Source organism: Protopterus annectens, chromosome 6.part0, assembly GCF_019279795.1.
Source record: "Protopterus annectens isolate FY-2018-M chromosome 6.part0, PAN1.0, whole genome shotgun sequence".
Taxonomy (NCBI): Eukaryota; Metazoa; Chordata; order Ceratodontiformes; family Protopteridae; genus Protopterus; species Protopterus annectens.
Window position 1 is genome coordinate 440057528 of NC_056737.1, and position 14610 is coordinate 440072137.

Here is a 14610-nt window from a genome sequence, read left to right on the forward strand (position 1 = left end):
TCAGTGTCCGTGGATACTGAAATGTATATGCAAAGCATGCAAGGCAGTTTTGCGAACACAAAAATAAGAAGCAAACACAAATGCATGTAGCTGAATATTGAGTCCCCATCCCTCGAACAAATGACATTTAAAACCCCGTGCCCGTATTCTATTGTAGTGTTGATAGTTATACCAAGTGGAAGCGAAATGCATCGTGTTAGTGCGCCGCCAATAGCTAAGTGTAGCCCAATGGTCAGGGTTACCACCTGTCCCACATTGTGAGGGACAGTCCCCCTCTGGGCAGTTGTGTCCATACCAAAACTATTATAAATGTAAAATATCCTGCGATCGTAGGACATAATTATGTCCCACATCTTATGTAATAGTCACATACAATAGTTATTTCTATATGTAACATACCTACATGTTACAAGAAACAGAATAAGCAAGTAAATGAAACAGAAAAAGCAGCTAAACTGCTACAACAATAAGCTTACATTTAGGCATAAAACAAAAGTACTATCCGTTGTACTGACCATGCGTATGTGTTGGCCTGTAAAATCTGATGTGTGTCCCGAATATATCCCATCCTGGCCATATGAAAAGATGGCAACCTTACCAATGGTCAGAGCATTCACCCAAAATTTGCCCATTTGTGGTTCAAGGCGTCCTTGTCAGGATGAGCCAAAGATGAATGGGTATTACCCGGGTCTACCTACCATGTCATGAAAGATAACTATTTGCATGTACCTATGTGTGTGATGTACAGCATGTGGAAGGTGAAAAATGCTAGGGTAGTCCTCACAACCATACAGGTACCAGAGATATGTAGTGTATGCAATGTGTTCCCTTGACCATGCTATGGGGCATCAACCAGAGAAGGGATGGATGGAGTGTGTGGAATATGGGTGTGGGGGGGACGGGTAATGTAATAATTCGCCAAGGGGAGACTGTGTTGGATGCACAATAGGTGAACTGGAGGTGTATGAGGGAGCAGTGGGTGAATCAGAAAGAAACACAAAGATCAAACATACACATCCACAATACAACCTGACAGGCCATACTGTAGGACACAATCCTACAAACATATGAATATTAAAATGTGCAATACACATGTACAGAAACATCACTGGCACATACCCACATAATGATCTGGACTGAACTGAGCCATCCAACCATAACACACCTGGATGCATAATTGAATACCCATCATCCCCTCTACAGCACACAACCCCCCCCATTCCTGAATGTCCACCAAATCCAGCCATACTCTGTTGCTAGCTTGGCGCAGCCATATCTGCACATAGTGACCACTACTCATAGTAAGCAGTCTCACCCTAGGCAGTCTCAGGATTGCAAACTATGTATCCCTTGCATGTATAACCCTATCACATTTTTGTAAATCCAAAAATATCAAAGTTTATTACTCTGTTCAATTTTTGGATATCCCTCATGGGATAAGTATCCTGTGTAAACATCAGACTTGGTGTCACGACACAATGTCCAGTCCTGTATACATCTGGACACAAGTTGTATGTGCAGTAGTGGTTCACGAGACTGCTCAGCCTCCAGACAGTCATGCAGAACCTACTACCCGGGATAATACACCTGACAGTGATGCATGGCTCCCCACATGCATTATTGAGAATATATACTTTACACATTTGCATAGTGGCAGTTGGATACAGGGTGATTAAGGCGCTGACATAAGCAGGGTACCTCCTGCCTCACTTTGTGAGGGACAGTTCATGATTGGGTAGGTGTGTCCTTTCCAAATATAATACAATGGCAAATGTCCTGTGATTGTAGGAAATAATTATGTACCATATTTCATGTAACAGTTGCATAAAACTGTTATTTCTGTACGTAAAATACGTAAATCTTACAAGAAACAGAATAAGCAACTAAACTGCTACAAGAATAAGCTCTCATGTAGGAAAATAAGTAAAGTTCTAAACCCTGTACTGACCATGGGTATGTGTTGGCCTGAAAATTCTGGTGTGTCCCGAATAGATCCCATACTGGCCATATGAAAAGGTGGCAACCCTACCAATGATCAGAGCATTCTCACAATAACTGGCCAGCCTCTTAATCCCCTCTAAAACCAGTGACCTTTGGAGGAAAGGTGGTGAATTACACTGAATGAATAATGACAATAATTAAGAGTGATAGATGTTTTCTACTTCAGAAAATAAGTATTAATACATATGCTCTGATTCTGTCAACATTTCAAGTTAATAGTACTAATATTTTAAAAGTGTCCATGATTGTCCCTGATTTGTCATTGCCTTGTCCCTGTTACTGTTGAAATTAGTCCCTGAGTGGTTGAGAGGCCCGTACACATATACAGTCATATATCCTAGCTGCCATCCATGCGGAATGTACCACGGATGGTGTAGTGGTCAAACCGGTGACTAAGGTGTGTCTGTTTCTGAGTCCAAGCCATGCAAGGGCCGCTAACTTTATGTGATTGTCAGAATAATGTCCGTCAGATATAGGGAGGTAAATCCAGTGGGGATGCGCGGCGGACATTCAATAGTATGGGAAATGTAAATAGGTATGTAGGTGTATATGTATGTGTATGTACAGACCGATATATATATATATATATATATATATATATATATATATATATATATATATATATATATATATATATATATATGAACATGGTCCCAATAAAGCAGTCGCAATGAATGTGAAAGGAAACACCAGCGAAACACCCCCACCCCGTATTATGTAGTGCCGACATATCAAGCCGGATAGAGTTGGACAAACCCATGCATCTGTAAACACAGGTAGAATGGTAACATTGGGACTAACTCTGTCCATGTGCTAATTCTGACTTTCAAATGGGAACAGGGCTGTTCCAGTCTCCAGTCGGACAAGCCTAAACCTGGATGACCACATGAACACCCTGACAATCAAACACACGTATGTGCCAGGACTATAATCTTGGGAGTTCTGAATTTCCTAGTAGTGAGTAAACATGCAGCACGGGTCCAGAGCAGTAGGGAATAGGGAACGGCACATGTGTAGTACTGCAGTTTTCCCAGCAGGAGAATGGATGCCTGCTGTGTAAGTGAAGTGTTGAGGTGTGTGTTCGGGTAACTATGAACCATGGGTATACATATAAATGAAGCAGAACACCAATAGTGTAGTGGTTAGAGCATCCACCTAACGTAAAGGCATTCCTTGTTCAAGTTCGACTACAGCACATATTTTCCTTGTGGAATGAATGTCGATGTGCTGTAAAGCCAACATTTAAACATGTAAAGGTGAATGTGTGTTTCACATGGGGCCATTAACCAGATTCCTTAAATCAAAGTGGTACTGTCATGATGAATAAGGCACACATAAGCACAAATAAGCGGCAGTAAACATATGTAACTCACAGTAAGTATATGCGAGTGCGCCTGTGCGGGTGTAAGCAACTGCCAGCATAGCAAATGTATGTTTTTATGTACAGATGTAATTTATATATATATATATATATATATATATATATATATATATATATATATATATATATATATATATATATATATATATATATATATATATATATATATATATATATATATATATATATATATATATATATATATGTGTGTGTGTGTGTGGGTATAGCTATATATTCACAGGCATGAAATATATATATATATATATATATATATATATCTTTATATATATATATATATATATATATATATATATATGTATATGAAGAATGAACGCCGTAGGAATAAAGCATACACAAGGGCTGTGAAGGGAATCGAGAGCAACTAAGGTATTATATAGTGCTTGCAGCGTATGTCAGATAAAGCTGCCCAAGAGTGAGCAGAGCACCGCTATTCACACCACAGGCAGGATTCTACCTGTGGGCATAACATCATTGAACTGCTACGTCTACATTACACACAGACGGAATGCAGTCCATGTTGGGACCACCCACACTTGTAAACCACAAATGGCCATAATCCATAACACCAGGAAATGCGCAAATATAAATGGCGGGAGACCCTGTGAATATACGAGGTGGGACAAAATGTGTGTAGGGCCCCAAATGCTCTGGAAAGGGCAATGTGTAAAGGTGCGTCATGGCTGCGATATCAAGTTGATAATTGCTGATACGCATAGAAACTCAACACGGGTGGGGTGGAGGAACTATGGGTATGCGATTATGGATCCAGGAGTGCCAGGGTTGGTTGGGCCAGTTCCAATGGACCACCCCGTGTAGGTCAGCTAGTACGTAATAGGTATATATGCATATGCACATGCAGACAACAATATGTTGAAGTACATTCTCTGTAACACATGCACTCCATTTATTGACAGAAATAATATAAATGTGCACAGACAAACAAAGACAGTAGCTGGAATAAGAGGCTGTGCAGACGAGGAACAGGTCAAATGACACTGTATCACATTCCAGTTACCATTGGTAATCCGCACATGAACATATTGCGACATCTGTCCGCTGTATAACATGCTAAATACCGATTACAAGATAACCGGACTGAAGTGTAGGTTTCATAATGACTAAGGCAATAGTATGCTGGTGAAGCATATATAAAACCCGATACGCATGTGTAAGTGCGTATGGCTGGGATATGTATTGGTCAACGGACACACAGATGTATGTATATATATATATATATATATATATATATATATATATATATATATATATACATATATACATATATATATATATATATATATATATATATATATATATATACATATATATATATATATATATATATATATATATATATATATATATACATATATACTCACAAAAATATAAATATGTTACTGTAGATATACACATGTATATACCTAGGTTACGTTACAGCAATTATGGGTAACATATGTTCAGACCAGGCATATGTTAGTGGGAGGTCCAATAAACAAATGTCTACCTCCCACACACCCCCAGCTAGGCCGGTGAGACATACAGACATGCAATAAAGGTAAATATACCACTGCTTTCCAGACCACCGGCAGGAAACTACCAGTGGGAGAGATCTGAAAAGTCTACACTTTAAACATGGATCACGGGGTCCCTTGTGGGACACCAAAAATTTCCCTTTTAGGCAACCCTATGATGACTGATACAACCAGGATGTAGCTGTACACGGAACAGTAGGTTGTGCAAGTAGATAACACATGGGTTGACAAAATGTATGACATGTGTCCTGACATGGGGAGAGTGGGCAGTGTGTAGGGGTGTGTTTGTACCCCAGCTGCGCTCACAGTAAGGATGAGTGCTGTAGAGGGGTGTCAAGTAGGGGAATCTTGGGTATGCAATCATGGGCCTAAGTGTGCAGGTGTTGGTTGGTAGAGATGTATTAGGCCCGCCCCATGGAAGTAATTAATATTCCTATGTGGGTATAGCAGATGCCCATACCTCCCAAATCTTAAGAGCACATCTACTGGATAGTCCGTAACCACTGGGGGAACACATAGGGACTATATCAGTGAACTGTACCTGATTATCATGGACGTTCATGATTACGAATCAGAATCTAACACAGTCCCAACTAAACCCTCCCAGAACTAGTGATATTAAGTGGACAGGTGGCGGAATACACGTAATGACTAATGACAACACGTAAGAGTCATAAACAGCATGTACCTTGACAAATGTGTATGAATACATATGCTCTGGGACTGTCATTGTGTCAGGTTAATAGTACCAGTCATCTAAATGTGTCCCTGAGGGTGTTATGCAATGTCCCTGATTCAGTGTTCATTCTCCCCCATTTGTATGTGAGGTCTGCTATTGATGGAAAGTGCTTATTCCGCCGACTACCTTAGGTAGATGATAGCATAATAGGTTGGGGTTACCACTTGTTCACCTTTGCGAGGGACACTCCCCTTTGGGTAGATGTGTCCTGCAAAATAAATGTTAGTATGGCACATGACCTGAGATTTATGGCAAAGAATTTTTATTTTATTTATTTATTTTACATTTGTTGACCGGGCTAGTCTAACTGGATACATGTCCATTTTCAGTAGAGAGGCCCGGAAGAAAAAAACAGACAAAACATTTAAACATATTAAGATTATTTATTTTAACAATAACAAACATTGTAAAAAATGAAAAATAAGAGTATAGAAAAAAAAAAAATAAAAATCAAAATTTTTTTTTTTTTTTTTTCCATATATTGTCTGTAGTGGTTGCATAAAATGATTATGTTGTATCTGAAACACCTAGATGTTATAGGAAACAGTATTAGCAACTATAATGCTACAAGAATAACCTTTAATTATGCAAACCGGTGAAGTAGTCTATTTTCTACTGGCTGTGGGTATGTGTTGCCTTGCCAAATCTGACATCTCTACATATAGGTCCTTTCCAAATGGCCAAAGTGGGACCTGCTCCATAGAAATGTCAGACATACCAGGTCATAACATACCTACAGCCGTGCATAGTACAGAACTATACGTATTTGCACAAATAAAAGCCTAGTCTAGTAGCAGTCCAATTGCTTATGCTACTTCACATAACATTTAGAAGTGTCATATATACAAAAACTGTTACATGCAGCTATTAGAGAAACGTAGAATATAATATTGTCCTGTAATCAGGACATTTGCTATGTCTTGATTATTTTTGCATGACACATACGCCTAAGGAGGGACTGTCCCACGCAAAGTGGGACAGGTGTTAACCCTAAAGTTTCACCTCAGCCAATTTAAAAGGTGACAAACCTATAATAGGTATGTGGTAGCATGACCTGGCAGATGGATGTGGGTCCCAAAACACATTTACTTGTCTGCATTGCAGAGTGTCGGGCCCCATGTATCAGCCAGATGGGAGCAGATTATATGAGGAACACGCATATAATATGATTAATTCACTGGACAGGCCGATTCCGTACAGTCGAATGCTATGCTGTCGCCTAATGGTCAGCCATACTCAATACTGTAGTCATGTAGTCTGATGTAATAGGCATCACAAGGGATCGCGCCCACCCAGCATGAGTGACACATGCAAGCACCAATGTCAGTGCATGTGCAAGTGAGGGAGCGAGCGGGTGTAAGTGTGTTTGGCTACCAGTATGTGAGTATTGCACTGGTAAAGAAATGTGGAGTCTAACCAAGTGTAAGAAGCTGTAACCAGAGGTCAGCAGTGCTTAACACCATGCAAACCCATGCACAACTGCTCCCAACTGCTTCAATGTGCCTTACTCACTCCGTATCCAATGGGCTTGTTCTGGCCACAAACAAATAACCGTCCTTTGCAAGTGTTGGTAGCAACACCCTGTGCACACAGCTAATGTGAATTATCAATACACCATGGCAAATATACAGACAATAGACAGTACCACACACATACCATACAGCACAGTCATCCAACAGTATAGCAATGTACCGGCAGGTATGTCCAGACCACTGGTGTTTGCAGAACTGGCCGTCTTGTGTTTACATGTGTGAGCATGCCCAGTATGACCATTACGCATGTTGTCAACTGACATTGCCATTATACCTTCATGTGTTTGAGCATGCCCAGTATGGCCAACTGTATCGCATGTGTTACATGTCCAGGTAGTCAGTACTGTGGTGCCGACCTCTGCGTTGTACACAGACAGGTGGCATGCTGTGTCTGCAGGGTATCCATTGGTCATGTGGCATTGACTGTTGCTACATTTCTGCACAGCATGGGGGGACATCCGACTGTATCCACATTCCTACACAGCACCATGGGGGGATGCACCTGACTGTTGCTATATGTGTACATTGGAAGTGGGGCACACCTGACACTTGTACACTTTTGCTACTACTGTACTGGTATGTCAGGTACTCCATTTCAGTGTGTAAACCTACCTATTGTGCTGGCTAGATGCATACCAGTGTATTCCAGATCATAGCTTTAATTACCAACATATTCATTTCAGACGTCCTTGCCTTCACAACCTACATCCAAATGCCTGGCCTGCTGTAGTCTGTCTGTGTGGGTCTGTGGAGGGGGGGTCATCCATTGGGCATATTCAGAGGCCATAGTATAGCATTTGTCTGTGTAAGTCTACACCTGTCCAGCTGGTTGAGACTTGTGTGGGCTGTATGGACACACATGATGCTCAGCCCATTACCCGCAGTGGGTTATGACACCCTGTGTACTACTGGCTACTATGGTGACCCCGGTATGTGCTACAGATATCATGGTGCCACTATGGATGTCTACTGTTTGCTGCCTTAACATTCGGCCACCAAATTCGCTTGCATGCTCACATCCATACCATAGCTACAGGTAACAACACATTCTAATACAACTGCCAATTGGTAGGTTGATTGACTTACCTTGAGGGTATGCCAGACCTGAGGATGGTGCTGGAGGGCTGCCTATGTTGGATGCACATAGTGCACTTCCTATACATGGCTGAGCACAGGTAGTGTCATGTTTGGTATCCCTTTTACTGTCTGTCCAAGTCAGAGAGGGTGACATTCCCTGGGTACCTACTGTGTCAATGCATATGCTATGTGTTGCCTCTTTGCCAAGGCCAGGTCATACTGGGCATGCCTCCATCTGCCTACTGGATCCGGCTCAGGTTGTTCCTCCTCCGAGTCACTCTGTGCCTGTACAGGCCTTGGCATTGGTGGGGGGCTGTGTGGCCCTGCCCCATGCTGTTCCTGCTGCAGCTGTTTCCACAGGATCATATTGTGTAGCATAGCACATACCATAACAATTTGGGTGCATGTAGCTGGTGAATAATGCAAGGCTCCACCGGATGTGTCCAGACACCGTAACCGTAACCTGAGCATCCAAACACATGCTCTATTATATGTCTGGTCTGTGCATGTGCCTCATTATGGCATAGTTGTTCAGGTGTGTGTGCATTTCTGATGGGTGTCATCAGCGGGTACCCAGCATCCCCGCTAGGTGACCGTAGGGGATGTCCATATTGGCAAAGCTGTGGTACAGCTGCGTCAGATGCCATATATCAAAATCGTCATAGCTTCCATGGCAGCCAGCACACACATTCAGTATAATGCCCTTGGCATCACCTACAACCTGGCAGTTGATGGAGGGGATGCCCCTGTGGTTAATGTAGGCCCTACCCTGCTCACCAGGTGGTGCTTTGATGTGTACGTGTGTGCAGGTTATAGCACCCACTACTCCAGGGTAGTCTGCCATTTGGTGGAAGAGATGCATATTGCTGGTCAACACCTCACGTGTGTTGAGGAAATGTACGTGCTCACTGGCATGTGGTGAAATGGCATCCAGGAACTGGTGGAATACCCTGGATGCAGATGCCTGTGAGATCCCCATGATATCCCCAGTTGTGCTTTGTGAGGTACCTGTGGCTAATATACCTAGGTCTAGACATACCCTGGTATCCACTGGGATGGGTTCCCCTTGGCCTGTTCGATGTATCAGGTGCAGCCGGCACAGCTCAACAATCTGCTGTAGGAGGTCTCTGTCCACTCCATAGTGCTCCACTATCTCCAGCTCATGTAGACCCTGATAGGTTACCCTGTGTCTGTACAGTCTTCTCTGTCTCCTCACTGAGGGTTGTTCAGCAGCATTTACGTCCTCACTATCCTCAGCCTCCTGCACATGTTGGTCTATGCTGCCTGCTGTAGCCCTTCTCATTTCATTGGATTGTTTTGTAAAATTTCCCCGCATGTATATACCAGGAGTGTAGAGTGTGGAAAAACCCGAGGGTATGGTGCTTGCTCACTTTATCATAGTGTTCTGGGCTGGGCCTGTAATCTGCTGATTGTGATTGTGATAATTATCACCTGTTTGCTCAGCATGTTCACCATGACTACTCTCCTACTGCTGTTGTCCCGCCCAATTGCACTAGGCAGGTATAGACACACCCCTAGCTTAGGCATGCTAAGCCAGGAGCAATCCCGAGACACAGGGCTCCAGTCTACGTACAGTATGCCTGACACCCCCCCATGCTTTCACCTATATTCAAGTCCTGCACCCAGCTATCTATACACATACACTCTTAGGATCTGCATCACACCCTGGGGATAAACGGGATTTACTATTTTCCACCTAGTTTGTATAGTATTGTCTTCTAATGCATAGTTACATGACCCATACTGAGCCTCCTCAAAAATAACTACTGCTTACTGTCATACAGACCTGCACACAACTGGTTAAAAGCACCTTACTATCACCATATTCAATGGCCCTTGTTCTTCCCAGCAACAAAACAACCAGCCTCTGCACGGCCTGAAACCGGGACCCTGCACACCAAAGACAATGAGCTTTACCACTAAGCCATGGCAGCTATACATACATCTGAGGTTATCACATACAGATCATCCAGCACAGGCATTCAACAGTATAGGACATGTATTCCATCATGTAGATTTATGTGTGCTATATATATATATATATATATATATATATATATATATATATATATATATATATATATATATATATATATATATATATATATATATATATATATATATATATATATATATATATATATATATATACACACACACACACACACACACACACACACACACACACACACACACACACACACACATATACATATACACACACATACGTAGATATAGAATATATATCTCAACAGCGGACCACGTGACACCAAAGCAGTAGACAAGAATGAAAAGGAAACTACATGCACCTCCTGCATTATGTACTGGTGTTAATATCAAGGCAAGTGTGTTTCTGTGCATCACACGGGTTCAAACTGTATTAAGGATAAGATTAGGGCTGCTGACAGTACTCACCAGACCTATTGCCGAATGTATGTGCATGTCTTGCCAACCCAGTCTCTTGGCCGATTGTGATATTTATGGCCACTATATAGGAAAACAACAAAACACACTATTCAACACATCCAGTAGCTAGCCACTCACAGACACCAACACATAGGATATGACTGCCAAACACACACACCTGTCATGCCTTGGAATAGAGCACCTACCTGTCTATTCAATCACAGTACAGCATTATGCAGTTACAGAACGTGCTACAGAGATGACTAGGATACAAACTCCCAGAGATGTACTTCTAAGTGGGTGACATCATCAGCAATGGCAAAGTCGGTGATAGGGATTGTATGGAGAGTGAGCAGTCTAAAAGCATTATTCTGTCTGTAGGCAGTCGGAGACACACACACACACACACACACAGTTGGCATGGCTGGGATTAGAACACCAACCTAACTACCTTATCACACTACAGCGTTACAGAGTTACAGAACACGCTACTGAAATTACTGGGACACAACACTCCCAGAGGTGTACTTCTAGGTGGGTGACATCATCGGCAATGGCAAAGTTGGCGATAGGGATTGTATGGAGTGTGAGCAGTCTAAAAGCATTATTCTGTCCCCAGGCAGACGGAGACACACACAGTTGGCATAGCTGGGATTAGAACACCAACCTAACTACCTTATCACACTACAGCATTACGCAGTTACAGAAAGCACTACTGAAATTGCTGGGACACAATACTCCCAGAGGTGTACTTCTAGGTTGGTGACATCGACAGCAATGGCAAAGTCGGCAATAGGGATTGTATGGAGTGTGAGCAGTCTGAAAGCATTATTCTGTTCCCAGGCAGACAGAGACACACACGCACTTGGCATAGCTGGGATTAGAACACTGACCTAACTACCTTATCACACTACAGCATTACACAGTTACAGAACATGCTACTGAAATTACTGGGATACCACACTCCCAGAGGTGTACTTCTAGGTGGGTGACATCATCAGCAATGGCAAAGTCAGCGATAGTGATTGTATGGAGTGATCAGTCTAAAAGCATTATTCTGACCCCAGGCAGACGGAGACACACACACACACAATTGGCATGGCTGGGATTAGAACACTAACCTAACTACCTTATCACACTACAGCATTACACAGTTACAGAATGCACTACCAAGATTACTGGGACACAACACTCCCAGAGGTGTACTTCTAGGTGGGTGACATCATCAGCAATGGCAAAGTCGGCGATAGGGATTGTATGGAGTGTAAGCAGTCTAAAAGCATTATTCTGTCCCCAGACAGACGGGGAGACACACACACACACAGACGGCATGGCTGGGATTAGAACACCAACCTAACTACCTTATCACACTACAGCATTACACAGTTACAGAACGTACTACCGAGATTACTGGGGCAAAACACTCCCAGAGGTGTACTTCTAGGTGGGTGACATCATCAGCAATGGCAAAGTCAGCGATAGGGATTGCATAGAGTGTGAGCAGTCTAAACACATTATTCTCTCCCCAGGCAGATGGAGACACACACACATGCACACAGTTAGCATGGCTGGGATTAGAACACCCACCTAACCACCTTATCACACTACAGCATTATGCAGTTACAGAACGCGCTACCGAGATTACTGGGACACAGCACTCCCAGAGGTGTACTTCTAGGTGGGTGACATTATCAGCAATGGCAAAGTCGGCGATAGGGATTGTATGGAGTGTGAGCAGTCTAAAAGCCTTATTCTGTCCCCAGGCAGACGGAGACACACACACACACACACACACACACACACACAGTTGGCATGGCTGGCATTAGAACACTGACCTAACTACCTTATCACACTATAGCATTACTCAGTTATAGAACGTGCTAACAAGATTACTGGGACACAACACTCCCAGAGGTGTACTTCTAGGTGGGTGACATCATCAGCAATGGCAAAGTCGGCGATAGGGATTGTATGGAGTGTGAGCAGTCTAAAAGCATTTTTCTATCCCCAGGCAGATGGAGACACACACACACAGTTGGCATGGCTGCCATTAGAACACTGACCTAACTACCTTATCACACTATAGCATTACTCAGTTATAGAACGCGCTAACAAGATTACTGGGACACAACACTCCCAGAGGTGTACTTCTAGGTGGGTGACATCATCAGCAATGGCAAAGTCGGCAATAGGGATTGTATGGAGTGTGAGCAGTCTAAAAGCATTTTTCTGTCCCTAGGCAGATGGAGACACACACACACACAGTTGGCATGGCTGGGATTAGAACACTGACCTAACTACCTTATCACACTACAACATTAAGCAGTTACAGAACGCACTACCGAGATTACTGGGACACAGCACTCCCAGAGGTGTACTTCTAGGTGGGTGACATCATCAGCATTGGCAAAGATGGCAATAGGGATTGTATGGAGTGTGAGCAGTCTAAAAGCATTATTCTGTCCCCAGGCAGACGGAGACAAACACACGCCAGTGGTGGGATCAGGACAACTGCCTATCTACGGACCACTATTACAATACAGAATAGAAACGAGCCACACCACAGTCACTACACCTTTCAAGACTTTCAATATGACCTTCTACGAATGCAGACATCGACATGGATGCTGGCAGTTATAATGTACATACCTGTGAACCTGTGTGTTCAATGTAGGAATCCATCCTGAAGTGAGGTATGGCCATCTGTTGACTGGATGACTACTATCGCTATACAGGGTTACAGTGGCCATGCCCATACACACAGAGGCACATAACTGACACAAGGTGTCACTGGGCATGCTCACACACGTAGTAGCACATGGCCATTTGGAATGCACTATGTGTCCATCTACACAACGTTATACTGGGCATGTTCACACACTTAGTAGCACAGGGCTGTTTTGTATGCACTCTGATTCTAAACACGGAAGGGCACAGTGGCCATGCTATTACAGTTAGACTTGAACAATACATTGTAATGGACTCCAGTGTCGATAGTTGTCATTGTTAGCAGGACTACATATATCTGACACCGGTCTTCTACACAATGTCTGCTGCTGTCCGTCACCTTAGATGTATCAATCTAAACCTTGCACACTACTACCACCCATGGTGATGTCCTGTCAGGAGTGGCTACTTCACCCATATAGTGCCATTCATAGTTGAATGACCTGAGACCAGGTTAACACCCTGCCACCTAGAGGACAACTGCATTGTATGTGAATCCTAAACAGTGCTAGATGTGTAGCATTCGTAATCACAGCTGCCCAACGTAGATCCAACAATGGGGAATACTGACATCTGTGCAGTGAGGAACACCTAGCTGAAGGCTCAGTTGTGCATAATAGCACTACCACTGTATACCTCAGATACAGACATGTGGGCCATAACACAGGTACGGACCTCTCCAGGTGGTGGTGTCCCTGCATACATGAAGGCCATTCACATGTACTGACCAGTACACCCTCAAAAGGCATCACAGATGTGTCAGGTGCAGATCACAGTGTCAAAAACCACATTCTAGAATGTAGCCCTCAGACATCACCATGTCCTTGGACCAGCAACACACATCCATACATGTGGTAGAACATATAATAGTACAACACCATGTGACCCATGACCAGTGGACTGTACCTAGCTCTACATCAACTGTGCAGACTACCCATGTACTGACACAGTTGCATCATGTGTTATGCAATGCAATGATGCCACTGTTCGTAACCAGGTCGGCTGTACACATAACATGGGCCCTGGGTCATATACAGCAGTAACAGATGAATGTTGCTGTACACCAGTAAACACCCTCATGTTTGGATATGACATACATGTACCTGCCATGGATATGTACATGCCACACACACACACACACAACACATGTGTATATAGCACAGCTGTTGCTGT